The 24,589-nt window shown below is 42.8% G+C and overlaps 1 long non-coding RNA gene across 1 annotated transcript; it reads left to right on the forward strand.

Moving 5' to 3' along the window:
• The first annotated feature begins 790 nt into the window (after positions 1-790).
• Positions 791-24,008, forward strand: LOC117513259. Its single transcript, XR_004561523.1, has 3 exons — positions 791-878; positions 7,895-7,904; positions 23,997-24,008. It is a non-coding gene; the product is annotated as an uncharacterized LOC117513259 (long non-coding RNA).
• The last annotated feature ends 581 nt before the right edge of the window (positions 24,009-24,589 follow it).

A 24,589-nucleotide genomic window follows, 5' to 3' on the forward strand; every position in this document is an offset into this window, starting at 1 on the left:
ATACAATGGCTTCATTCGTGGCCAGTCTGCATGCAGTCGCTACATCTTATTTTAGTTTGTGATGTGGATGTGATAGGCATGCAATATATCTGTTTTACACACTCCCAGTCCACTGCCAAGGCGCGATACCCCGTCAGTTGCGGATATCAGCGGATAACGGCGGATATACAGCGCATAGATTGAGTATGTAAGGCAGATTTCATCTGCAGCCAAAATTTTGTGCAGCTCAAAAATCCTGGGAACGGAAGAACGTGCTTCTGTGGATAATTGCGGACGTGTGCGGTTGTCGGTCGACTCATACAAGCATGTTTCATGGATATTGTGGACGTTTAGCGAATATGAACCAATTCTGTGCGCAATTCATACACAAATCATCCTAAACACCAGTGGGACCGGGCCTTAAGGAGTAATGATTTGTTTTATTTTATTTATTTTTTTTTGTAGAGTTGAGCTTAGTTCCTCTAAATTGCTTCACTGCTGCAAGTTATGTAGTAAACAGGAGCTTCCAGCAGTGAGCAGTGCGCACAAAGACAGAATTGCTGACTCATTGTTTGGGTCTGTGGTCGCCTTTGATGCTGCCAGAAGCGATCATGCTGTTAAAACTCGAAATCAGCTTGTTAGTAGTTTACTGAAAGCTATCGGTTAGCTGTAGCTTCCAATAAATTTTTGAGTGGTTTATTTGTTTAGCTTCATAAAAGATTTTTCAGTTAGCTGATTGCTGTTATCGAAGCTAACTTTTTGGTTAGCTGTGCCCACCACTGATTGATATTAACATTCCTATCGGATCAATGCTAGTGTGATGGGATTGTTTTGACACAAAATAAACATTACTTAAGTATTACTGCAATGTTACATCACTAAATTATGCACACGTGTATGTCCGTACCAGTGACACTGGCCCTGCATTTACTTGGTATCGGATCTGTAACAATTTTTACAGTCTTGTACACTACTATTAAGCAGTAAATGTAGTGTATAAACAAAGCCAAGAAACGATCTGGTTTGCAAACCCGGAGGAGGAACAATGATAATTCATTGAAACGTGGCTGGATCAGATGTCTTTATGTTGTCAACACATAAAGACCAGTTGTGTAGCGTGAAACTTAGTACTTATGTGACAAAACTTAATTTCATTAACAATTTATATTGCTGCATTTTGTAGTGAAGAAAAATTTTATTGAAATCTGAAGTAAAAGTACAACTTTAAGGGCCCCTTCACACATAACACAATTGAAGCCGACTAGCGCACGAAGGAGGAATTGCATGCCTTTCGTGAAAAATCTGAGCTGCCTCCAATGCCTCGTACAACTGTCGGTACAATTATTCGTGCACACCAGCGGCTGAAAGAGAGAGAGTGCTCTGTGAGAGTCCATTCAATCCCTCTCGTGGCAGGTGTCGGCCAAATTCCAGATGCCACACATTTTGTAAGTGCTCGCTTGGCACTTCGAAAATGTGTGACCCTTCAGGCTGTTAGCACAAAAACAGTGAGCAGACGATCAATTTCCATTGTCCAGGCACTTTTTGTGTGCATATATTTGTTAACTTTGTATTCTAAAACTACGGTTAGAAGTAATTCCGACTCCTTATCGGTCCACACGAACGAGGTTGGCGCCATGTTTTTAGTTTTTGTGGAAGTGATGACAAGAGAATAAGGCTCCTGATTGGATAGAATTTTAATCAGTACCGCCACCCAAAGGTTTGGCAGATATTACAACACATTTATACGGTTCGATGTGGATGGATTTTTTTTTTAAACGACGTAGTGTGGATGAAGTTTTTTTCCCCAAACTAAAAGGGTAAGATATTCGGTTTTACAAATACCCGACAACATGTGTACATGGCCTTATGTCTGTGAAAGGCACGATATAAATAAGTTTACTTACTTACTTACTAATATTGAGTGCACGTTTTACAACATCATAAAAGTTTTAAAACATGCAATTGCGATGACACTTCCAGGGCTCCGTAAAAATGCCTGTTTTTACAAATAAAAATGGAATATTTTACAAAAGCGCATTTATCTTTAAACCAACACACGACACACGTCACATTAATGTGTTGGTTTACATAATGGATTACTGAACCAATCACTGTTTAGCACTTTTACCCAGAATGCTTTGTGGTCTGTGTTTGTTACAAAACCTCAGAATTAGTGCCTTATTCAACATTAAAAGATATATGTTATATTTTAACTTTGTACAAATGACAGAATTGACATTAATGGAGTTATTCTATCAGTATTTTCAAAAAAACATAAGTTAGTATGACTTTATTTTTCAAGACCTCCGCCTGAGGGAGGTCTTGGGAGCTGGCCTTATGGCTGCTCTCAGTGTGCCTCTTTTGTGAGAGTACTGTTGTAAACAAGAGCTTCCAGCAGGGACAGAATGTTGAAAGAAAAATGATTATGATTAGTAAAGAGTTGATTTTGTGGGTGCTACTTTCTACAGGGGGGCAGTATGGTCAAACATGCTTGCTTATTCTTTAGATCTTTTGATGCTTTCAAAAGCGATTGTGTTAAAAATCAATTTCAGCTCTTTAGGAACTGCAAATGTCCCATAGACAACACCAGAATTTATTGGTTATCTGTACCTTCTGATACATTTTTGGGTGGTTTATTGGTTTATCTTTATCAAAGATAACTTTTCAGTTATCTGTTATCGAAGTTAATTTTTTGGTTATCTGTGCCTACCACTGATTGCATGTGTGCGAATGTCGCGCCCCCTCTCCAAAACACGTGGCATACCTGTGTTTCATGCCTCCCTGCTCTCCCCAACACATGTGGTGTGCATAAAATGCTGATATTTCTGTACAGACATGATCATATGGGGGCCAGACAGCCAGGTCTGAGCGCACACAACACCGCAAGGTGGCTGTCAGCTGATCACAGCACACTGACAGCTGGAAATGACGGCTCAGTGCACATGACATTTCACATTAAAAACACAGCGCAACCACCAGGACAGGTATATAAATAATTACGACAATACCCACATACGCAATTACATAACAAATAAGTAAAATGAATGACCACATAACACAGAAACAGAGACACGGTCTGTGCACTGAACAGACAGGGGGGCATGGCTGCCTGCCAACAGCAGCTCCTGTTGAGATCTCTGCTCCTGGATGTCCCAGCTGGGGAACATGTACCGTGGTTTGAAAGACATGAACTTCTAACTTTCCTCCATGAGGCACGTGTCTCTGCCTGCTGTCCTCATAATACATAAAACATGTTTCACCTTTGGCCAAGCGACAGCGGCTGCACACAGTGCACCTCGGCCCAACACACATGTCCATATATCGTCTAAATATTGGACATTGCTGTGTTTTTTATGGTGTGTAGTTTTTATTTTTGTTTCTCCACAGCAGCTGCGTGATGTGGTCCCACACGTTCCAGCTTTTTTTTTTTTTATCTCCACATAAGCGGCGCAATGTGGTTCCACACACTCCAGCTGCTCACATGGCGATTGTTCACGCCTCTCCGACCGTGTGTCCCTCCAAAAGTCACCTCAATGTTTTCAGGGTTCGCTCATTCGGGCTGTTTTGCCGTGATTCGCCCTGATTCCTACTTATTCATGCTATGTGTGAAGGGGCCCTGAACAATGGGATGCAGTAATTGGATGTGGCCCGTGGCGTTGAGGGAGCATTAGCCCCACACTATCACGAGCGCCACTAGCTTAGCTTATTACAAGCTAAAAGTGGACGCTCTCGTTATGGCCATACAACTTTCCAGTTTCTGGGAATTCTGTGTTAGTACGCGCCCGCGGCCGACGTGCTTGATGAATTCCTGCGCAAAAAGTAGTTCCCATATAATTATATATATATTCCTGTGAGATAATGAGTATATCTCATCTAAATCAATTCTAAAATTTACCAGTAATAAAATTATAAAGACAACTGAAGTTTTAAGAGTGGCCATAATAAATATTTAAGAAACTTAAAGGTTTATGAGCAACATGCACATTGTAAACATTGACACGATTTACAGTTGGCAATGAAAGAGCTGGGTGTTAACTTCATGCTAAATTCAGAACAAGAAGCTGCACTGAAAGACATCTATCTGGGAAGAGACACATTCTGTGTTGTCGTTCCAATGAAAACGGCACACTCAGCAGGGTGGCGAAAGTAGTCCGGCGAGCTCAATCTGTGGGTGCGAGGTATCGCACAATGCTAAAATAGCAGAGATGTCGGTCCAGTGAGAGCGGCACTCTGAGCAGGGTGCGCTAGCCTATACCACCTGTCTGAGATATTAATCAGTGTATCAATACAAGTTAAATTGGATGTTTTTCTCTCTGGTCTCATAAATGGATAGAAATTCTCGAAGGCTGGAGCAGGGAGGGTGGAGGAGCAGCAGGGTTGTGTCTGGTATGATGTAACCATGTATTTTGCAATAATAATTTAACTTTAGCAAATGTGTTTGGTGCAGGATAGCTAGTAGGCATTAGCATTAGGCTAACTACTGATGTGTTAACCTACTGAAGTGTAGGCCTAAAATATTTTAATGTATTTTTTCAACCAGTTGCATAATTAAAAAGACAGCTGTTATAGTGTCATTGCTTGTGCTCTCATAGGGTGTGTGGTATGTAATCATGAATTTTGTTATAATTTAACTTTACCAAATGTGTTTTATTAAGAAATGATGAAAGCCAAAGCCACAATTCAGAAAGTACACGTAAAACCAACATTTCTGACCAAGGTGCTTCCAGAGCAATTCAGTGTTTGTTGTTTTAAACAAATGCATCTTATTTGTTTTTAAAGTAATTCCTGAAATCCGTGGAAATCTTAATAAATACAACAGAAAAAGGTGCAAGTATTAGATTCAGGCATTTTCCGATAAATAGCTATCACAGGGCACTACAGTTCCAAGTAGGTATTAACATGCTTTCAAAAGCAAATAAATAAATAATGGCCGGTGTTCTGTCGAGATATCAGGACACCTGTTGTGGCACCGCGAAGGGAGAGTATGCGCATTGTGTTCTGCGTGTCTGTTCATAAGAATCTTCTCGCCCAGAAGAAAAAAGAGCGCCAACAACTACCCATAACTGTGTTCTTCACTCGGAAAAAGACACCTGCAGCGAGGTGTGAGTGGAAAAAGGCGTGACAGTGGCACGGCGCCAGGACAAAGAGGTGTGATCAGAGGAACTGTGAAATACTGGTCAGTCACTATTAATAATTTCTTATGTGTCCCTAACCCTTGGAGGTTGATCGTTAAAATTAAATTCATTAGTTGTAAAAGCCATCATAATTATTTATAGGAAAACATTCTATTTTTATTTCTCAAACAAATGTTTGGGCCTGTAAACAGGTTGGTCTTATTTTTCTACTAAGGTTTGAACTTTGAGAGTATTTACACATGAGAGAAAAGTGAGAAAATGTCAATGCCTGTTTGAGAAAAGTGTATAGTGTGTAGTGAGGGGTTTTACAGCCTTAAAATGTCAATAATAATTGTAAAAAATAACGCTGACTACTTCACGGATTTCGCCTATTGCGGGCTATTTTTAGAATGTAACTCTCGCAATAAACGAGGGACCACTGAATATCTACATGAAAGGTTTATGTGGGGTTAATCTACTGTCTCCTGTCGTTTCTCAGATCAGTTGTTGGTTTGGTTTTGTGGTATGCAGGAGATCACTTGACCGAGTGTCTATACGTTCAAACAATAATTAAAAAATACTGTCATCACGCTTTACTCTTACTCAGTCTCTTACAACGGTGTAGCCTAAATACACGAGCTTTATAGGAGTGCACCCAATTCATTACGCACGCTCAGAGGCAGGTACCCTCACTACAGGTGCCGGGCCTGTAGTGCACGCAGCCCAAGAACTGTCCGCAGAGGAAAAAAAAAAAAACTGTCTGCAGAGGAAAAGATGAAAAGGTGAGAAGTGTGTTTTGGTCCCAATATGGATATTCCGGATGATTTTCTCATGGATAGTATGACAATGAACAGCAGCTAAAGCAGCCAGCTTGATCAGGACGCACTGCCAAATTTGGAGAGCAGCGCGCGCCAGCCGACACGACAAAACTTAAAGTGAACCAAATTTTTATGTACACGTTACGTGTTGTGTATTTCAGTAAAATGATAATAATGCAAATAACATGCTGTTGTTGTGCGGTATGCATTTTTCTGAGTCCCTCCGTCCATGCCATCACTCGCAATGACAGATATTTGCCCTTGTCTAACTCAGGTGAATAGCTGTCATTTTGGGCGACTGGGCATGAACGTCGGGCCTCTTGAAAATGCATACCGCCCTCCAAAAGCATGTTCTTGTATTAGTATCATAAAATTAAGGCAAAAAGATTTATATGACTCTCTCCTTTTTTTTGGAAGTAATAGAAAACATCTCCATGTCTTATTAAAGATAGCATATATACTCTGTATCATAAAGGTAAGACTTTCTAAGAACAAGAGCATTTGAAATCTGGTTTTACATGTAAATAGAAAGTTGGACTGCAATTTCCTTTGGGTAGCTTTTATTTTGAAATCATGAAGGAAGTGGAGTGTGCCATTCATGTTTGAGTCAGGGAGCCTCTGTCAACTTGTGTGGGCAATTAGGCAGCGCAGTTTCGTTTCAGGGTGGGCGCTAAAGGGTTAAAATATGATGCATATGACACAAGAATCCTACATTCGGGGACAGCCCTCTCTGAGTTTTTGGGCAAATTACACGGCAAACAAAGTGAAAATGCAAAGAAAAAGTGACAATGCTTTGGAACGTGGACAGTGGTTTACTTATGACCCGAAGCTCAAACATGTCGAGACAGTTGTGCAGGCGATTTAATGCAGCTACTCTGGCTAGCTACAGTGGGGAAAATAAGTATTTGACCCCCTGTCAGTTTTGCAGTTTTTCCCACCTACAAAGAATGGAGAGGTCTGTCATTTTTATCATAGGTACACTTCAACTGTGAGAGACAGAATCTAAAAAAAAAAAAAAATCCAGTAAATCACATTGTATGTTTTTTGACCCCCTAGAAAAACAGAGCTTAACAATTGGTACAGAAACATTTGTCTGCCATTACAGAGGTCAGACATTTCCTGTAGTTTTTCACCAGGTTTTCACACACTGCAACAGGGATTTTGGTCCACTCCTCCATACAGATCTTCTCTACATCTTTAAAGTTTGGAGTTTCAGCTCCCTCCAAAGATTTTCTATTGAGTTCAGGTCTGGAGACTGGCCAAGCCACTCCAGGACCTAGAAATGCTTCTTACGGAGCCACTCCTTGGTTACCCTGCCTGTGTGTTTGGGGCCATTGTCATGCTGGAAGACCCAGCCATGACCCATCTTCAATGCTCTTACTGAGGGAAGGAGGTTGTTTGCCAAAATCTCGCAATACATGACCCCATCCATCCTCCCTTCAATATAGTGCAGTCGTCCTGTCCCCTTTGCAGAAGAGCGCCCCCAGAGTATGATGTTTCCACCCCCATGCTTCACGGTTGGGATGGTTTTCTTGGGGTTGTTCTCATCCTCTAAACATGGTAAGTGGAGTTGATTCCAAAAAGCTCTATTCTGGTCTCATCTGACCACATGACCTTCTCCCATGCCTCCTCTGGATCATCCAGATGGTCACTGGTGAGCTTCAAACAGGCCTGGACATGTGCTGGCTTGAGCAGGGGGACCTTGCTGCCCTGCAGGATTTTAAACCACGACAGCATCATGTGTTATTAATGTAATCTTTGTGACTGTGGTACCAGCTCTCTTCAGGTCATTGACCAGGTCCTCCTGTGTAGTTCTGAGCTTTCTCAGAATCATCTCTACCCCACAAAGTGAGATCTTGCATGGAATCCCAGACTGAGGGAGATTGACAGTCACCTTGTGTTTCTTCCACTTTCTAATAAATAATCATAACAGTTGTTGTCTTCTACCAAGCTGCTTGCCTGTTGTCCTGTAGTCCATCCCAGCCTTGTGCAGGTCTACAGTTTTGTCCCTGGTGTCCTTAGACAGCTCTTTGGTCTTGGCTATGGTGGACAGGTTGGAGTGTGATTGACTGAGTGTGTGAACAGGTGTCTTTTATACAGGTAACGAGTTCAAACAGGTGCAATTAATACAGGTAAAGAGTGCAGAATAAGAGGGCTTCTTAAAGAAAAATTAACAGGTCTGTGAGAGCCAGAATTCTTGCTGGTTGGTAGGGGGTCAAATACTTATTTCATGCAATAAAATGCAAATTAATTATTTAAAAATCATACAATGTGATTTTCTGGATTTTTTTTTTTTTTAGATTGTGTCTCTCACAGTTGAAGTGTACCTACGATAAAAATGACAGACCTCTCCATTCTTTGTAGGTGGGAAAACCTGCATAACTGACAGGGGGTCAAATACTTATTTTCCCCACTGTATGTAAGCTAACACTTACCGCCACAACCTCTCCCATTTGCCTGGTCTTCCCTTCTCCACTGGGAACTGCAAAAAACTGCAGTTTTTGCGACTGCTTCTGTGATTGCAGCCTAAAATAAAGCAGTACACCACTTATCCTTATGACGTTATACTGTGTTTGTATTGTGCAATGGGAGGCTGTCCCCAGAAATCCCGCAATATCACGCAGGAGATCAAACAAGATTAGATTAGACAGAACTTTATTGGTCCTTTGGGAATACTCCCTCAGAGAAATTGAGGTTCCAGCAGCATTGTTTAGCAGCACACAGGTTAAGAAGCACACAGAGTATCAAAACTGACAATTGAAAACAAAAACAGGTTGCAACATAAATACACAATATAAATACCAGACATACTGATCAGTACTGGTTTTCTGGCTACTACTGTTCCTCTTATTCCTGACCTGTGCCTTCCTGTTCTCCTCCTACCCCTGAGTGATAAGTTGTACAGTCAGATGGCCTGAGGGACAAATGAGTTTTTCAGTCTGTTGGTCCTGCACTTGGGAAGGAGCAGTCTGTGGCTGAAGAGGATGCTCTGGTTGCTGATGATGGTGTGCAGAGGATGACTGGCATCATCCATAATGAGCATCATCCATAAAGGCAGGGGTCCACCCGCTTCCTGTTTGTCCTGGAGCACAAGGGATTGGAAGGTGTTGAAGTCACTTGTGAAGTCCAGGAAGAGAATGCTCACTGTGTCGCTTCCCTTATCCAGGTTCGAGTGGACTTAGTAGTGGATGGCAGAATGGCATCTTCCACACCAACACCTGCTCTATATGCAAACTGCAGACAGTCTTGGGTGTGTTGCACCTGGGGTGTGAGGAAGTCGAGGAAGAGCTGCTCCAACGTCTTCATCAGGTGTGAAGTGAGTGCCACTGGTCAGACGTCATTCAACTCACTGGACTGGTTCTTCTTAGTGTAGTAAGGTGAAGTCCGGATTGAAAAGATGTTCCTGCTAGCTTTGCTAACGGGGAATTCCCCTTTTGCTGACCTGGTAGAGTCTTGGTCTCGAGTGCGAGCAATCCAATGTTCGAATCCCATCGCCATCCCTGCCACAAAAATAAGTTATCCGGTCACATTAGAAACTGGAAGGATACATGAAGTCTTCCAGAGGGTGGGCACTCTGCCTAGCTGCAGGCTAAGGTTGAAGATACGTCATAGCGTTTCTCCCACTTCAGTCGCACAGGTCTTCAGTAGTTGGGGATAAACCTTGTCTGGGCCTGCCACGTTCCTGGGATGAAGCTTCCTCAGCTGTCCTCTGAGTTGGTCCACAGTGATGTATGGGGGGTCCTCTACCTGAATTCCTGTGTTCTCTCCTGTGTGTCTCCACCCTGCTCTGCTCCAGGACATGGCTCTGGAGCAGAAACGCATGAGTCCTAGAGAGGTTGGAAAAGAAGTGCGCAGTACGATCCGCTGTGCAAATGTATGCACACAGATCGGTGAATCCACCTGCTCTGGTTCATCCAGACCAGAACAATAAAGTCCACTTCATCATGACGCGCTCCAGCTGATTATTTTGACTACATAAAAACACTACACCACACACTAACCACACACGCTAAAACACTCCACCGCACACACTAAGACACACTCCAAGCATGGCAAGTAACACACAACTTTCAAAACTGATCGCTTTCTTCTTTTTGCTCCACATGATACCACAATTTTCTTCTCTCAGCAACAAAATTACGTGGGGATCATTATTTATTTAGTAATATATTTTACACCAGTGATAAAGAAAAAAATGTGTTTTTTTTTTTTATTTCTTTGCTGTGGCAAACAGAGACACACGAACGAAAAGTCCCGTTTGCAAAATGCGCGCGTGCACACACACACACACACACACACATACATAGACACAGACAGACCCACCCACATGGTAATGTCATCAAACCCACATGAAGTTGGTGAATGTGACTTGTTGTGTGGGCCGCTGAAGAGGAGGTACTGCTGGCCCACCACCACCAGAGGGCGCCCTGCCTGGAGTGCGGGCTCCAGGCACCAGAGGGCGTCGCCACCTGAGATGAGCAGCCAGGGTGACAGCTGTCACCCATTATTGGACACAGCTGTTTCTACTCGGCACCAAGGTATATCAGGAGGACGGCGTCTCCACCTCAGTGCCGAGATATCGCCTAAGACTGAGGTAGTATCTCTGCATTCTTATTCTGATTAACCAGCTAATCATTTGTTAAACCTTTTCAGGATTGTTGAATGCTAGAAGCTATATTGCTTGGAGAAGTACTCACCTTCCTGTTGTGCATTGACAAGAGGTGGAGGCGGCTTCTCCCCTCTCCGTTACTGGGTGCTGTCGCATCACACCTGTGTGTTGTTGCTCTCTCCTGCCAGCAGTACCGGATCCGACGAGCGGAGGCAGTGGCCACCTGGGAATTCGGGACTTGGCGGTTCCAGTATTTCCAGGGTTCGGTGGCAGAGGAGATCGGGGTGGTTCCGGTTCGACTGAGACGGGTGTCTCCTACCTTCGAGCCTGCCCACACGACACCAGCAAATTCGACCCCAAATTGTGATTGTTGTACTTATTGTGCTTGTTTCACAATAGTAAACCTTGTTATTTATCTTCCTCCATTGTCCGTTCATTGCGCCCCCTGTTGTGGGTCCGTGTTCCTACACTTTCACAACAGTGACTGGTTAGTTACTGAGTTTTCCCACTAATGGTAACACCCCATTACTGCATTTTTACTCATATGTCCCTGAATGGAAAGTCTGATTAGGTGCTTTCCAATGAACTGAACAGTTTTTATAATTGTTTTAATGTTTATGATTTTAGTGATGAACACTCAGGTTTTAGAAATACAGTGGTGGGCACAGATAACCAAAAAATTAACTTCGATAACAGATAATAAGATAACTGAAAAGTTATCTTTGATAAAGATAAACCGATAAACCACCAAAAAATGTATCGGAAGTTACAGATAATCGATAACCGATAAATTCCGGTGTTGTCTATGGGACATTTGCAGTTACTAGAGCTGAAATTGATTTTTAACACGATTGCTTTTGAAAGCATCAAAAGCGGTAAAAGACCTAAAAAAATAAGCAAGAATGTTTGACCATGTTGCTCCCTGCAGAAAATAGCACAGACAAATCCTGAGAGCACCCACAAAATTAACTTTTTATTAATCATAATCATTTTTCTTTCAACATTCTGCCCCTGCTGAAAGCTGTTGTTTACAACAACGCTCCCACCACAGAGTCCCATCAAAAGCAGCTATAAAGCCAGCACTTTATCAATTTCAACACTCCGGTCAGGCAGAGGTCTTGAAAAATAAAGTCATACTAACTTATGGTCTTTTGAAAATACTGATAGAATAACTCCATTAATGTCAATTCTGTAATTTGTACAAAGTTAAAACATAACATATATCTTTTAATGTTGAATAAAGCACTAATTCTGAGGTTTTGTAACAAACACAGACCACAAAGCATTCTGGGTAAAAGTGCTAAACAGTGATTGGTTCAGAATCCATTATGTAAACCAACACGTTAATGTGACATGTGTCGTGTGTTGGTTTAAAGAAAAATGTGCTTTTGTAAAATATTCCATTTTTATTTGTAAAAACAGACATTTTTACGGAGCCCTGGAAGTGTCATTGCAATTGCATGTTTTAAAACATTTATGATGTTGTAAAACGTGCACTCAATATTAGTAAGTAAGTAAGTAAATTTATTTATATAGTGCCTTTCACAGACATAAGGTCATGTACACACGTTGTTGGGTATTTGTAAAACTGAATATCTTACCCTTTCAGTTTGGGGAAAAAACTTCATCCATACTACGTCGTTTAAAAAAAAAATCCATCCACATCGAACCATATAAATGTGTTGTAATTAGTCTGCCAAACCTTTGGGTGGCGGTACTGATTAAAATTCTATCCAATCAGGAGCCTTATTCTCATGTTGTCACTTCCACAAAAACTAAAAACATGGCGCCAACCTCGTTCGTGTGGACCGATAAGGAGTCGGAATTACTTCTAACCGTAGTTTTAGAATACAAAGTTAACAAATATATGCACACAAAAAGCGCCTGGACAATGGACAATACCAACACTTTGAGAGCAGCCATGTACCCAGACGTTTAATACTGCCATGAACACTCCTGGCCAGTAGATGGCAGTAGCGGCCTTGAAAAAATGTCAAACAAAATTCCAGATAATCCGTGTCTGCTACATTTAAGATGCGTGGAATTTAACAAATGCAAATACACTAATGTCTATAAACCCAGTGAATATATTCATGAGAGTTTTAGGCACTAGAGTTTAATGCTGTTATCTGTGGACCCTGAACAGAGTGTCTGAAATGCATTTGTCCTGTCGTGAACGTCTGAGATTACTTTATGCTACCCATAATGCAAAGCAAAAGTGATGTTTATTGACTTTCGAACGAATCCTCCGTATTTCCCTCATGCCAGGATTGGTATTCACCTTGATGACAAACTGCCCTTTGCTCTTCATGTGAATGCTCTCTGCAAGAAGGCTCACCAGCGTATTTATTTTATGCAAATGTTTTATTCTCATACATGTCAACCTATACGGATTGTTCATAATTATACGGATTTTTTCAGAGTTTCAGAGTCATATGGACGTACAAATAAAGTCTTACGGATATTCAGGGTTTGGTCTGCAGTGGGTCTGTAATCAACCGTTTCTGCAGCGCGACGCCGCTTTGATGCGTGAGCCATTGAAGCAATGCTTCGAACCACTGGCTCGTGGTTCTTTGATTCGCTGCTCTTTAGAAGCGGCAAGTCCGCTTCTTAACTCCTCTCAAAGCCATTAAAATATCGCGAGTCGCTTTTGTGTGGATTAAAGTCACTAACTGGGACTCTTGTCATGTTGTAGTCAAGAAACGAGAACTGTCCTCCGTTCCGTTGACACAAAATTGCCGCTTTAAATAAAATGACACCTCTTTCCAAATGCTGTAATACAGAAAATAAACTACAATCGACTAAAACGTTTTTTTTTTCCTTCCCAAAATGAGACATCCTGTGTTCTTTATGAATTAAACTGATGCTGACATATAGCACAACCAGCTGTAAGAGCTCAGCTCAGATGTATGGAAAGACATTCATGCCAAATTGTCTGAAAAGAAATGCTTTTGACAAAAACTACAGATTTTGTTTATTTCAGTTAATGTCCAGAGATCAAGGATCCACCATGTAGAGTTTATTATGTCCAAAGTTTAAGGCTCCAGTGAATTTCATATTTATTTACTTTAAGACTCAATAAAGTGTCCTTCAATTCAATTTCAATTTAATCATCTTATAAAGCGCCAAATCACAACAAAAGCCATCTCAAGGCACCTCACATAACATAACAACATAAAAAATTAAAATACATAATTAAAAACAGAAGTAAAAGAATAAAACAGATAAATAAAAACTATTCATAAGAAAAAGAATAAAAATAGGCTTTAAGGCTTGACTTAATGTCCACAGACTCCAACTGCCTCACGGTCGCAGGAAAACCGTTCCACAGAGCGGGTGCACGATAAGAAAAAGCTCTTTGACCCGCTGACATAGAAAACCTGTAAAGCCTACTTTTAATACACAAAAAATTCAGAAGAGGTATCGATAAGGGAATCGATAAGGAATTGGATCGATAAGCGGAATTGATAATGGTATCGATAAAATCTTACCGATACCCATCCCTAATAAACACACAGGGCGAAGTCGAGGATCATTGACATGCCCTTCTGCAACATCGGCACTGGCGAGGTGATTTTCGATACACTTGATGAAGTTTTGAGGTATGTTTTATTTTGTTCATTATATTCGATTTATTTTTTATTAATGCATGGTAAATGAATGCTAAATTTGACACATTCAGTTCTATACTAGATCTCTATTGTTTGAAATTCAACTGTGGAGGAAATACTGATGATCCTGACTTTAATGTCATTGCGGCAACTCATAATATGTGAACAAAAGCCCAGTTACGTGATACCGTTATGCGGTTGTGTGTACTGTAATAAAACTGATTTTGGTGCGATTTGGAGGTTATAAGGATTTTCATCAATTCATCATCAATTTTATTTATATAGCGCCAAATCACAACAAACAGTTGCCCCAAGGCGCTTTATATTGTAAGGCAAGGCCATACAATAATTACATAAAAACCCCAACGGTCAAAACGACCCCCTGTGAGCAAGCACTTGGCGACAGTGGGAAGGAAAAACTCCCTTTTAACAGGAAGAAACCTCCAGCAGAACCAGGCTCAGGGAGGGGCAGTCTTCTGCTGGGACTGGTTGGGACTGAGGGAGTGAACCAAGAAAAAGACATGCTGTGGAGGGGAGCAGAGATCAATCACTAATGATTAAATGCAGAGTGGTGCATACAGAGCAAAAAGAGAAAGAAACAGTGCATCATGGGAACCCCCCAGCAGTCTAAGTCTATAGCAGCATAACTAAGGGATGGTTCAGGGTCACCTGATCCAGCCCTAACTATAAGCTTTAGCAAAAAGGAAAGTTTTAAGCCTAATCTTAAAAGTAGAGAGGGTGTCTGTCTCCCTGATCTGAATTGGGAGCTGGTTCCACAGGAGAGGAGCCTGAAAGCTGAAGGCTCTGCCTCCCATTCTACTCTTACAAACCCTAGGAACTACAAGTAAGCCTGCAGTCTGAGAGCGAAGCGCTCTATTGGGGTGATATGGTACTATGAGGTCCCCTATTTTGTGTTGATATTATGGATTTTCTCACTTGGTTATACAGGTGGACCCTCAAAGGGGTTGACGTGTATGCATTCTTGTTTTATTGACTCTCTTTTAACCTTTTCTTTTATTTGCTAGTTCAGCCCCCTCACTTTTAAGAACAAGAGCAGAGTACAAGGCATTGTTAGACTGTGGGAAAATTGCAGGGACTAAACTGAATGACCTGGTAGCCCTACACCAAACCAGGTTGGTAACTAAGGCCTGTTTAATTATCACAGACCAGAGCCATCCCTTGGCTCGCTGGTTTCAGTTACTTCCGCTGGAGCACAGGTACGCCCTGCCAAAGTGCAGGACAAACAGGTATAAGTTTTCCTTTGTCCCTGCTGCCATTTCCCCGTTAAATAAGTTCCCTGTTAAATAAGTGATCTGTCACGTCTGTTTTCTGTATTTATTACTGTCGTTGTTGTCTGTATGATTGTGTCAGTGATTGTGTCAGTCTCATTGCTGGCTGCACAAAAATTTCCCAACAGGATATTAAAGATTTTTGAACTTGAACTAATGGGAATAAAAAAACACATTCTTAATTTGACATGTAGTATTTAGCATGCTGTGCAAGTCTTCAGTCAGTGCAAGAGAAATCACTAATTAATTGCAATAAATCCAATGAGAGCAGTGTTACTAGCCAAAGCTTGGAGGCACTAAGTATTCCAAGCCTGAGGTACAGGTTTAGCTTTAAGATGCATGACCTTGGGGGAGGTTTGTGGTGCCACTATTGATCATATCATAGGTGTTTGATTGCAGAGATGGAATGTTTCCATCATGATGTGCTGGAGATGTTTGATGGGAAAATGACTGGCAGAACAGTATGTGAAATTGAGTGTGAAGCCACGTGAAGTTTTTTTTTTTAAACCCCACAACATATCAATATGTAAGTAAAACAAAGCACTCCTGTGCACTTCCTTCTGACGCTGTGTGCAAGCTGTTCCAGTAGGGGGCACTGTGTGTCTTTCCTCACAGGCCTGGTCGTCATGGCAGCAGATGAGAGAAGCGTGAGCTCAGATGAATGGATTGACATCAATGAACAGTATGCTGTGTGATTGTACACACTGTGCACGTACAGCATGTCGTTTTCATTAGCATTTCTCCCTGAAAGCTGTGACACAGATAGTGAGTAAATGCCAGGAGGCGAGCTCACCTCCGCTTTCTGACCGCTATGATGGCTACTTCCAATGATAACTAGTCTCAGAGCTGCTCTGGCTCCGTTTTTGCTCCCTTCATCAAACACTAAGTGCGACCAGCCATGTGCATCAAGCTGCTGCTTTACTCTGACCTGCTCACTCATTAAGCTCAGAAAGGTAAAAGGAATCAGAAATGAGCCCTTGAATACGTGAACCTTTACTGACTGCAGCTGGAGCCTCAGGCTGCACCGACATGTTTGTTTTGTGTGTTTTTGAGGGCATCTCTGCAGCTCTATTCTGTGAAAGTCTGCTCGGACATTGAGCAGACTCAAGCTTAACATCATATTTATGTTTTATCAGAATTAGCATAAATATGACGTGTCTACAAGCTGAAATTCACATCACTCTTCTGGAGGTAATTACAACTTGAGATTGACAAAGTTGATCAACACATGCAACAAGTATGAACCGATGTGACAACATTTCATATTATGTGTAATCATAGAGACATCATCGAAACCACGTCACAGCAGCTTGTTTACTATTATTATTTAAAAATCACATTTATTTGTTATGTGAATTACATTCAGAACAGCAAGACCATAATCACTATTGCAGTCCTTGTTGCGGTCAGGTTGTCCTTTTTCCTTTTAATGTGCTCCATTTCCCCCTGGAGGATCCCAGTCAGCTCCCAGGCTGGGGTGCATAGTATCTACAACAGGAAAATTTCAGAATTGAATTGATGTTCGAGCACAAGGGTGTCCATAAGTGCACGTGGCACCAGGACACCCTGAGCCGGAGGTCGATGATCGACTTTGTAGTCATATCATCTGACCTTCAGCCACGTGTCTCGGACACTCGAGTGAAGACAGGGGCAGAGCTGTCGACTGATCACCACCTGGTGGTGAGTTGGATCCGCTGGGAGGGTAGGAAGCCGGTAAGACCTGGCAGGCCCAAACGTATCGTGAGGGTCTGCTGGGAACGACTGGCGGAACTCTCTGTCAGCAAGGTCTTCAACTCCCACCTCCGGGAGAGCCTCTCCCAGATCCCGGGGGAGGTTGGACACATGGAGTCCGAGTGGACCATGTTCTCCACCTCCATTGTCAATGCGGCTGCTCGTAGCTGTGGTCGCAAGGTCTCTGGTGCCTGTCGCGGCGGCAATCCCTGAACCCGGTGGTGGACACCGGAAGTAAGGGATGCCATCAAGCTGAAGAAGGAGTCCTACTTATCTTTGTTGGTAGGTGGGACCCCAGAGGCAGCTGACAGGTACCGGCAAGCCAAGCGTGCCGCAGCCCGTGCAGTCGCAGAGGCAAAAACTCGGGTCTGGGAGGAGTTTGGGGAGGCTATGGAGGAGGACAATCGGTCGGCCTCGAAGAGATTCTGGCAAACCGTCCGACACCTCAGGAGGCGGAAGCAGCTCTCCACCAGCACTGTTTACGGTGCGGGTGGGGAGCTGTTGACCCTGACTGGGGATGTTGTCGGGCGGTGGAAGGAGTACTTCGAGGATCTCCTCAATCCCATCATCACGTCTTCTGAAGAGGAAGCAGAGACTGGGGACTCAGAGGCAGACTCATCCATTACCCAGGCCGAAGTCACCGAGGTGGTTAGAAAGCTCCTCGGTGGCAAGGCTCCTGGGGTGGATGAAATCCGTCCTGAGTACCTTAAGTCTCTGGATGTTGTGGGGCTGTCTTGGCTGACACGCCTCTGCAACATCGCGTGGCGATCGGGGACAGTGCCTCTGGATTGGCAGACCAGGGTGGTGGTCCCTCTGTTTAAGAAGGGGGACCGGAGGGTGTGTTCCAACTATAGGGGGATCACACTCCTCAGCCTCCCCGGTAAGGTCTATTCCAGAGTACTGGAGAGGAGAATTCGACCGATGGTGGAACCTCGGATTCAGGAGGAGCAGTGTGGTTTTCGTCCTGGTCGCAGCACACTGGACCAGCTCTACACGCTCCATCGGGTGCTCGAGGGTTCATGGGAGTTTGCCCAACCAGTCCACATGTGTTTTGTGGATCTGGAGAACACATTCGACCGTGTCCCTCGGCGCACCCTGTGGGGAGTGCTCCGGGAGTACGGGGTCCGGGGTCCTTTGCTAAGGGCTAGCCGGTCCCTGTACGACCGCAGCAGGAGCTTGGTTCGCATTGCCGGTAGTAAGTCAAACCTGTTTCCAGTGCATGCTGGCCTCCGCCAGGGCTACCCTTTGTCACCGGTTCTGTTCATTATTTTTATGGACAGAATTTCTAGGCGCAGCCAGGGTGTAGAGGGGGTCTGGTTTGGGAACCACAGAATCTCGTCTCTGCTGTTTGCGGACGATGTGGTTCTGTTGGCTTCGTCAAATCAGGACCTTCAGCGTGCACTGGGGCGGTTTGCAGCCGAGTGTGAAGCATCCGGGATGAAAATCAGCACCTCCAAATCCGAGGCCATGGTTCTCGACCGGAAAAAGGTGCTTTGCCCTCTTCAGGTCGGTGGAGTGTCATTGCCTCAAGTGGAGGAGTTTAAGTATCTCGGGGTCTTGTTCACGAGTGAGGGACGGATGGAGATGCGTGAGATCGATAGACGGATTGGTGCAGCATCTGCAGGGATGCGGTCGCTGTATCGGACCGTCGTGGTGAAGAGAGAGCTGAGTAGCGGGGCAAAGCTCTCAATTTACCGATCGATCTACGTTCCGATCCTCACCTATGGTCATGAGATTTGGCTCATGACCGAAAGAACGAGATCGCGAGTACAAGCGGCCGAGATGAGTTTCCTCCGCAGGGTGGCAGGTCGCTCCCTTAGAGATAGGGTGAGGAGCTCGGTCACTCGGGAGGAGCTCGGAGTCGAGCCGCTGCTCCTCTACGTCGAAAGGAGTCAGTTGAGATGGCTCGGGCATCTTTTCCGGATGCCCCCTGGACGCCTCGCTGGAGAGGTGTTCCGGGCACGTCCCACTGGGAGGAGGCCCCGCAGAAGACCCAGGACACGCTGGAGGGACTACATCTCTCGGCTGACTTGGGAACGCCTTGGGGTTCCCCTGGAGGAGCTGGAGGAGGTGTGTGTGGATCGGGAGGTCTGGGCTGCTTTGCTTGAGCTGCTGCCCCCGCGACGCGACTCTGGATAAAGCGGAAGAAAATGGAAGGATGGATGAATTGAAAATGATTCTTGAATTTTAGTTCAGTTGTTGAATTTCAGTTGACCTTTGAACAGAGGTAGCAAACAATCACTAATGATTAAATGCAGAGTGGTGCATACAGAGCAAAAAGAGAAAGAAACACTCAGTGCATCATGGGAACCCCCCAGCAGTCTAAGTCTACAGCAGCATAACTAAGGGATGGTTCAGGGTCACCAGATCCAGCCCTAACTATAAGCTTTAGCAAAAAGGAAAGTTTTAAGCCTAATCTTAAAAGCAGAGAGGGTGTCTGTCTCCCTGATCTGAATTGGGAGGAGCCTAAGGCTGAAGGCTCTGCCTCCCATTCTACTCTTAAAAACCCTAGGAACTACAAGTAAGCCTGCAGTCTGAGAGCGAAGCGCTCTATTGGGGTGATATGGTACTATGAGGTCCCTAAGATAAGATGGGACCTGATTATTCAAAACGTTATAAGTAAGAAGAAGAATTTTAAATTCTATTCTAAAATTAACAGGAAGCCATTGAAGAGAGGCCAATATGGGTGAAATATGCTCTCTCCTTCTAGTCCCCGTCAGTACTCTAGCTGCAGCATTTTGAATTAACTGAAGGCTTTTCAGGGAACGTTTAGGACAACCTGATAATAATGAATTACAGTAGTCCAGCCTAGAGGAAATAAATGCATGAATTAGTTTTTCAGCATCACTCTGAGACAAGACCTTTCTAATTTTAGAGATATTGCGCAAATGCAAAAAAGCAGTCCTACATATTTGCTTAATATGCGCATTGAAGGACATATCCTGACCAAAAATGACTTCACGATTTCTCACAGTATTACTAGAGCTCAGGGTAATGCCATCCAGAGTAAGGATCTGGTTAGACACCATGTTTCTAAGATTTGCGGGGCCAAGTATAATAACTTCAGTTTTATCTGAATTTAAAAGCAGGAAATTAGAGGTCATCCATGTCTTTATGTCTGTAAGACATTCCTGCAGTTTAACTAATTGGTGTGTGTCCTCTGGCTTCATAGATAGATAAAGCTGGGTATCATCTGCGTAACAATGAAAATTTAAGCAATGCTTTCTAATAATACTGCCTAAGGGAAGCATGTATAAAGTATAAAATTCACTTCCTGTTCCGGAGCACAGCGGTGTTTTGCTGTATCTGTTAGCTGTTTAATCTGTGCATTTAGATTGATCTAGATAACTAGATAACGATTTGTTTCACAGTGTAATCTTCACGTGGCTTAACTAAAGCACTCCCTCTGCTGAATCACCTCTAAATTATTTACACATTATTCACTTCGTGTGTTTTTAGGAATCTGCTACCTTAGCGCAGCTACTAGCTCTTAGCCGATTTAGCATGGCGGCTTCTCCTGTCTCTCCCGCACTTTTCTGCTCTGGGTGTGAAATGTTTAGTTATTCCTCGGCCTCCTTTAGCAGTAATGGTACTTGTAATAAGTGTAGCTTATTCGCAGCTTTGGAGGCCAGGCTGGGCGAATTGGAGACTCGGCTCCGCACCTTGGAAAATTCTACAGCTAGCCAGGCCCCTGTAGTCGGTGCGGACCAAGGTAGCTTAGTTCCCGTTAGTTCCCCTCCGGCCGATCCCGAGCAGCCGGGAAAGCAGGCTGACTGGGTGACTGTGAGGAGGAAGCATAGTCCTAAACAGAATCCCTGTGTACACTGCCAACCCGTTCACATTTCTAATCTTTTTTCCCTACTCGGCGACACACCCACCGAGGATCAAACTCTGGTTATTGGCGACTCTGTTTTGCACCAGCAACCATAGTCAATTGTCTTCCGGGGGCCAGAGCAGGCGACATTGAAGGAAATTTGAAACTGCTGGCTAAGGCTAAGCGTAAATTTGGTAAGATTGTAATTCACGTCGGCAGTAATGACACCCAGTTACGCCAATCGGAGGTCACTAAAATTAACATTGAATCGGTGTGTAACTTTGCAAAACCAATGTCGGACTCTGTAGTTTTCTCTGGGCCCCTCCCCAATCGGACCGGGAGTGACATGTTTAGCCGCATGTTCTCCTTGATTTGCTGGCTGTCTGAGTGGTGTCCAAAAAATGAGGTGGGCTTCATAGATAATTGGCAAAGCTTCTGGGGAAAACCTGGTCTTGTTAGGAGAGACGGCATCCATCCCACTTTGGATGGAGCAGCTCTCATTTCTAGAAATCTGGCCAATTTTCTTAAATCCTCCAAACCGTGACTATCCAGGGTTGGGACCAGGAAGCAGAGTTGTAGTCTTACACACCTCTCTGCAGCTTCTCTCCTCCTGCCATCTCCTCATTACCCCATCCCCGTAGAGACGGTGCCTGCTCCCAGACCACCAATAACCAGTAAAAATCTATTTAAGCATAAAAATTCAAAAAGAAAAAATAATATAGCACCTTCAACTGCACCACAGACTAAAACAGTTAAATGTGGTCTATTAAACATTAGATCTCTCTCTTCTAAGTCCCTGTTAGTAAATTATATAATAATTGATCAACATATTGATTTATTCTGCCTTACAGAAACCTGGTTACAGCAGGATGAATATGTTAGTTGAAATGAGTCAACACCCCCGAGTCACACTAACTGCCAGAACGCTCGTAGCACGGGCCGAGGCAGTATTCACTCACAGTATTACTAGAGGTCAGGGTAGTGTCGTCCAGAGTAAGGATCTGGTTAGACACCATGTTTCTAAGATTTGTGGGGCCAAGTACAATAACTTCAGTTTTATCTGAGTTTAAAAGCAGGAAATTAGAGGTCATCCATGTCTTTATGTCTGTAAGACAATCCTGCATTTTAGCTAATTGGTGTGTGTCCTCTGGCTTCATAGATAGATAAAGCTGGGTATCATCTGCGTAACAATGAAAATTTAAGCAATGCCATCTAATAATACTGCCTAAGGGAAACATGTATAAAGTGAATAAGATTGGTCCTAACACAGAACCTTGTGGAACTCCATAATTAACCTTAGTCTGTGAAGAAGATTCCCCATTTACATGAACAAATTGTAATCTATTAGATAAATATGATTCAAACCACTGCAGCGCAGTGCCTTTAATACCTATGGTATGCTCTAATCTCTGTAATAAAATTTTATGGTCAACAGTATCAAAAGTAGCACTGAGGTCTAACAGAACAAGCACAGAGATGAGTCCACTGTCTGAGGCCATAAGAAGATTATTTGTAACCTTCACTAATGCTGTTTCTGTACTATGATGAATTCTAAAACCTGACTGAAACTCTTCAAATAGACCATTCCTCTGCAGACGATCAGTTAGCTGTTTTACAACTACCCTTTCAAGAATTTTTGAGAGAAAAGGAAGGTTGGAGATTGGCCTATAATTAGCTAAGATAGCTGGGTCAAGTGACAGCTTTTTAAGTAATGGTTTAATTACTGCCACCTTAAAAGCCTGTGGTACATAGCCAACTAATAAAGATATATTGATAGATTAATCATATTTAAGATCGAAGCATTAATTAATGGTAGGGCTTCCTTGAGCAGCCTGGTAGGAATGGGGTCTTATAGACATGTTGATGGTTTGGAGGAAGTAACTAATGAAAATAACTCAGACAGAACAGAAAGAGTCTAACCAAATACCAGCATTACTGAAAACAGCCAAGGATAACGATATGTCTTTGGGATGGTTATGAGTAATTTTTCCTCTAATAGTTAAAATTTTATTAGCAGAGAAAGTCAGAAGTCATTACTAGTTAAAGTTAAAGGAATACTCAGCTCAGTAGAGCTCTGACTCTTTGTCAGCCTGGCTACAGTGCTGAAAAGAAACCTGGGGTTGTTCTTATTTTCTTCAATTAGTGATGAATAGTAAGATGTCCTAGCTTTACGGAGGGTTTTTTTTATAGAGCAACAGACTCTTTTTCCAGGCTAAGTGAAGATCTTCTAAATTAGTGAGACGCCATTTCCTCTCCAACTTACGGGTTATCTGCTTTAAGCTGCGAGTTTGTGAGTTATACCACGGAGTCAGGCACTTGTGATTTAAAGCTCTCTTTTTCAGAGGAGCTACAGCGTCCAAAGTTGTGCTCAATGAGGATGTAAAACTATTGACAAGATAATCTATCTCAGTCACAGAGTTTAGGTAGCTACTCTGCACTGTGTTGGTATATGGCATTGGAGAACATAACAAAGAAGGAATCATATCCTTAAACCTAGTTACAGCGCTTTCCAAAAGACTTCTATTGTAATGAAACTTATTCCCTACTGCTGGGTAGTCCATTAAAGTAAATGTAAATGTTATTAAGAAATGATCAGACAGAAGGGGGTTTTCAGGGAATACTGTTAAGTCTTCAATTTCCATACCATAAGTCAGAACAAGATCTAAAGTATGGTTAAAGTGGTGGGTGGACTCATTTACATTTTGAGCCAAGCCAACTGAGTCTAATAATAGATTAAATGCAGTATTGAGGCTGTCATTCTCAGTATCTGTGTGGATGTTAACGACCAGGTGGACGATAGATAACAACAAATAAAACTGTTTTTTGGGACTTCCAATTTGGATGGACAAGACTAAGAGTCAAGCTTTCAAATGAATTAAAGCTCTGTCTGGGTTTTTGATTAATTAATAAGCTGGAGTGGAAGATTGCCGCTCATCCTCCCCCTCGGCCCGTGCTACGAGCATTCTGACAGTTAGTGTGACTCGGGGGTGTTGACTCATTTAAACTAACATATTCATCCTGCTGTAACCAGGTTTCTGTAAGGCAGAATAAATCAATATGTTGATCAATTATTATATAATTTACTAACAGGGACTTAGAAGAGAGAGACCTAATGTTTAATAAACCACATTTAACTGTTTTAGTCTGTGGTGCAGTTGAAGGTGCTATATTATTTTTTCTTTTTGAATTTTTATGCTTAAATAGATTTTTACTGGTTGTTGGTGGTCTGGGAGCAGGCACCATCTCCACGGGGATGGGGTATTGGGGGGATGGCAGGGGGAGAGAAGCTGCAGAAAGGTGTGTAAGACTACAACTCTGATCATGTCCACAGGTTGTTTCAACACCTAGTTAACAGTTCTCCTGCTTCCCCAGCGTACCTATTGTCATCAAGTTCCTAACTTTCACTCATGATTAAGATCCCAAGATATTTTATTTTTATTTATTTATTCCAGACATGTCAAAACTCACATGAACAAAACATTATAAATGCACCAACATCTACATATCTTTAACACCAACGAGATTTAAATATGTCTATGCATATACACATACATACATAGATACATACAAACATATTTACAGATACACATACTATGCACATACACATATGTTTAAGCATATACC

This window comes from Thalassophryne amazonica, chromosome 1 (genome assembly GCF_902500255.1).
Source record: "Thalassophryne amazonica chromosome 1, fThaAma1.1, whole genome shotgun sequence".
Taxonomy (NCBI): domain Eukaryota; kingdom Metazoa; phylum Chordata; class Actinopteri; order Batrachoidiformes; family Batrachoididae; genus Thalassophryne; species Thalassophryne amazonica.